Source organism: Eutrema salsugineum, unplaced genomic scaffold (assembly GCF_000478725.1).
Source record: "Eutrema salsugineum unplaced genomic scaffold, Eutsalg1_0 scaffold_1, whole genome shotgun sequence".
In the NCBI taxonomy this organism is placed as follows: Eukaryota; Viridiplantae; Streptophyta; class Magnoliopsida; order Brassicales; family Brassicaceae; genus Eutrema; species Eutrema salsugineum.
In genome coordinates, this window is record NW_006256909.1 from 16543303 (window position 1) to 16548033 (window position 4731).

General features: G+C 38.4%; 1 non-coding gene across 1 annotated transcript; it reads right to left on the minus strand.

Moving 5' to 3' along the window:
* Positions 1–3554: 3554 nt before the first annotated feature.
* LOC112082531 lies at positions 3555–3660 on the minus strand. Its single transcript, XR_002897204.1, has one exon. It is a non-coding gene; the product is annotated as a small nucleolar RNA R71 (small nucleolar RNA).
* Between the last annotated feature and the right edge of the window lie 1071 nt (positions 3661–4731).

Consider the following 4731-nt stretch of genomic DNA (forward strand, 5'->3'; position numbering starts at 1 on the left):
TTTTTTTGCGAGTACACAATAAATTTATTTTGATTGATATATTGAATTTCAGAATTTCAAAAAGTTATTAAAATAATAATAACAATTTTCTGTTTTTAATATATATATATATATATATATATTTGATTTACGAGAATATAATAAAAATCAAAATAAATAAAAACAGTTTTTTTAAAATGTTAGGGGCTACACAGTCTCTTCTCTCCTGGTAGGGTTAATACAGCAAGAATGTAAGGGTAAAGCATCATTCTAGCAAACTGACCTGTTTGTGAGATCATTCTAGTGTTTATTCTCATATATCATACTATTTATAGGAATAAGCAGTGAGACATGCTACATATCTCATAAATAGAGCTGCAACTAAGATCTTGAATGCACAAACTCCTTATAAAGCTTTTTTTTTAAAAGAAGCCAAATGTCGAACACCTGCGAGTATTTGGATGCATCGGTTATGCAAAAACAGAATTTCTTCACCTGAAAAAAGCTAGATGATATATCACGAGTGCTTGTACATCTAGGAACAAAATCTGGATCAAAAGCCTATCGACTGGTGGATCCAAATAGCAGAAAATAGTAATAAGCAGAAATGTGATCTTTGATGAAAAAAGAAGCTGGAAATGGAACAACTCAGTAAAAGAAGCTAATGAGGATACTGGAACATTCACATTCAACCTCGAGAATTTTGTTAGCAAAAATATGAAGAATGATGGTGCTGGTGAAACAGAGGTAGAAAAAAATGATGGACAAGAAGACGTTAACGATGAGGGCATTTTCGAAAAGGACAGAAGTCCCAAGTTTGACACAGAGGTCGTAGAGAAACATGGGCAACTCCAACCACCACTACGAAGATCAACAAGGCAGAGCACAAGACGACCAAGTTATCTGAAAGATTTTGTTCTAATAGCATAGCTGGAGAGTGAGTGTCTCTTACTAGCGTTAAATGATGAACCATGAGACTTTATTGAGGCTAAAGAATTAAAGGTATGGAGGGACGCTTGCAAAGAGGAGATTTCATCGATTAGAAAGAACAAAACATGAAACCTGGTTGATCTTCCTGCTGGAGCAAAATCGATTGGACTAAAGTGGATATTCAAAATAAGACGCAATTCTGATGGAAGCATAAACAAGTACAAATCAAGGCTGGTGGCAAAAGGATATGTACAAAGATATGGCATAGACTTCGACGAGGTACTTGCTCCGATAGCTGATAACACCTGATTTTGACCTCTTTTATGGATCACTCTCAATATCTTATGCAGTATTTTTCACTATTTTAAAGGTTTTATAAGTGTTTTCCATGTTTTGGAGTTTTAAAAGGTTTTTCAGGAAACTTGGAGTTTTGGAGTGCATTTTGGAGCAAAGTACACTTTTGGAAAAATTCAAGCCGTCAGAAGTTTGGCAACCAATGAAGACCTTCTCACCATCTGATCATCGCCAAATTTAGCGACATTAACGAGGAAACAACCAGCTTTCCAACAAACTTGGAATCAAAGCAATCCAACGGTTATATCAAGATATCATCAATGCACTAAAGGCTGATCAACACAAGTCTAGTCAAGCACATGAGCTTTCACCCGCGGCCAGACTTGTTCCCACCAGGGCTCAAGAGGTTTCACCCCCGGTGGACCTATGTCCGAATCACAGGAGCCAAACTAAGGCTCAAGACACTTCCTGCACCTATTTTACAAACCCTAGACACCTAAGACTTGGAGAAACGCTATAAATACTCATTTTTAGGTCTTTTGTAAAGAGAGCTTCTTTCTTCTCTTTGAGAGAGAACTCATTTGTAGTTTTAGGTTTTATTTTTATGCATTTGTAGAAGCTCTCCATCGCCATTCTGTCTTCAATAAGAGAAGTTTTTCTGCAACTTTTGTTTCTTTACTTTTTTTTCTTTCTAGCTCTTAAACCGATGGTGATGTCTATCTCAGCCATGTATGAGTAGTCACCTAGTTGGGTGAAGGGGAAATCCTAAGGGATCCCATGTTCGAATGACATCTAGGTTTTTAGGAAAAAGGATTTCAATTTTTACATGATTCTCCCATTCATCCAAATCTCAAAGCGATAATTCTGGACTGATCACCCAGAATCCGATCCTAGGTTTAATTCGAGCCACGAGAGTGTTGTATCTGGGTTCCCTGAACTGGATCTTATGGACTTCACCGTCGTAGAAGACGAAAGCTACCTGCTGAGGATACGTAAGCCAAGATGGATTCCGATCCAAAAAGCATGATCTTATTCTGGCATGAGAGCGAAAGTTAATTGCCATGAATGAGTGATTAGATGATTAGGGTGATGAGAGTTGGCTAATCTTACATGTGTCTATCCTAGTTTTAGAGTCATAGAAAATCCTTACCTAAATTCCTTGTGTTTTAGAACATGAACCCTAAAGATGAACCTTGAACCCAGCGCCGTTTTACTTATTGTTTTCAACCAATTTTCATTCTTCAAGTCTTTTCAATTCTCTGTATAATTAGATTTAGTAAAAAACCAAAACCTCTTTTTATTAGATTAGGTCTAGGATTGTTTTTAGCATGAGTTAGAAGTCCCCAACACACAGATCTCTGTGGATTTGATCCCTTAGTACTACTGCATTTGCTGTGCACTTGCAGCTTGTCTAGGGTAAAACTTGTGTTGCTTACTGCACCCACAACAAGTTTTTGGCGCCGTTGCCGGGGATCTGTCGCTGTTGACTTGATTTCTTAATCTAATTTCAATCTTAGACCACAAGATTTTCGAGTTCTGCTGGAGATTTTCAAAATTCTCTTTTTATTTTTGCTTTCTTTACTCTCAGGTGCATGAAAACTAGGAGAAATCCTGCCAACATCGTACAGCCCTTAGACGAGATTGACAAACACGAAAGAGAACTTCGAAAACTCAGACGAAGGACGCTCAAGATGGCCAATCTGAATGCCCATCGGGAAGATCTTTTAAATCGTGATCAAGATGATCACATTGGAGACGATGACCATGACTCTATTCATGGTGATGACCGAGATGCTGCCCATGAAGGAGATGGCCAGCAACAACTTGATGAAGAGGGAAACCAAATCCCTAGGAATGCTGCTCAAGACGCTGATAACCAAAGGAGACAAGACCAGGTTGATCCTGAAGGAAGAAGGAATGATTAAAACATTGTTCAACCAATTGTTAGGGAAGCTAATCGACCAATACAGCTTGCCAATCCTGCAAGAAGACAGCCACGTAATAGGCTCATTGCCGATTTCGATGCACCTCATCAAAACTTTCAGAACAGATCAGCTATTCAAATCCATGTTCCAGCAAGAGGAGACCATGAGATAAAGCCTCAAATCGTGTCTTTAGTGAAGCAAAATCAGTTCCATGGAATCTCTACTGAGCATCCAATGGACCACATTGATTTCTTTGAAGAAATCTGTGGAATGGTGAGGACTATGTGAAGTGTAAGCTTTTCCCTTTTTCTCTAAGTGATAAAGCTTTTAGATGGTTAAAATCTATGCCATCTGGTTCTATTACTTCATGGGAAGAATGCAAGTCAGCTTTCCTGAGCCACTTCTACACCAAGTCACGATCAAACCAGCTGAGAAACAAGATACAAAGTTTCAAAAAAGGCCCAGTAGAATCATTTTATGAAGCCTGGGAGCGATTTAAAGAATATGATAGAGACTGCCTTCATCATGGATTCTCTGGAGCAAACCTGTTAAGCATCTTCTACAAAGGACTTCAGCAGAAGTATCAACTTTCTCTTGACACTGCCAGCAATGGAGATTTCAGTTCAAAAACCATACCACAAGGGAGAGCACTCATCGAAAACTTAGCTGTAGCTGACAGCAACAACAACCCTGAGTATGACAGATCAAAGAAGACTATCATTAGTCATGAATCAAGGGAGATTGCTGAGCTAAAAAACCTTAGTAAGTCAACTTCTTAAGTCTCAAAATAAGAATATACATGTTTGTGATACTGCTGCAGGAAATGAAGAAGATGGCATGTACAAAGAAAAGGAAATCAATTTCATGGGAGCTCAAGCATACCATAACCGATTCAAACCAGCCTTCAACAACAACTTCAGGAATTATGGTGCCAACTTCAACAATCTTTCATACAGGAATCAAGGAACTGAGAACTCTCAGAACCAACCTTATCCACAGCAGCAAAGAAGTTTTCAAAAAAAGTTTCAAAATGGGAATTTTAGAGGAGGAAACTTCCAGAAAAAAACCACCTTTCAATTCTCAACAAGTACAGACCAGCTCATTAGAATGAACCATTTCCCAGCTAAGTAACCAGGTAAAATCGCTTGAACAAACTATGATGCAGACAACTCAAGACAATGATAAGTCAATCAGGGAGATGGGAGTGAAGATCGATTGTATATACAATGACTTGAATGGGAAGTTTAAATCTCTTGCAACCTATGTCAAGAAGTTGGAACATCAGATAAGTCAGACTGCAGATTCAATGAAGAGACAACCAGGAGTCTTACCAGGAAGAGTGGAAGATAATCCAAAGAAGTTCTGCAATGCTATGACAGCAGTTTTGGAAGAAGAACCTGTTGCAGACTCTAAGAAAAAATCGACACCTGAACCTCTCATGAAGGACTCTAAAACCGAGCATGAGAGAAACCAAGTCAGTCCAGTTGAGGTACCAAAACGCTTGCCTGACCAAAGACTTAAAAATTCTAAGGATCTATGGCTTTTTTCCTTCACTTGTTCAATTTCTGGAATTGAATTTTCAGATTGTTTATGTGATTCTGGT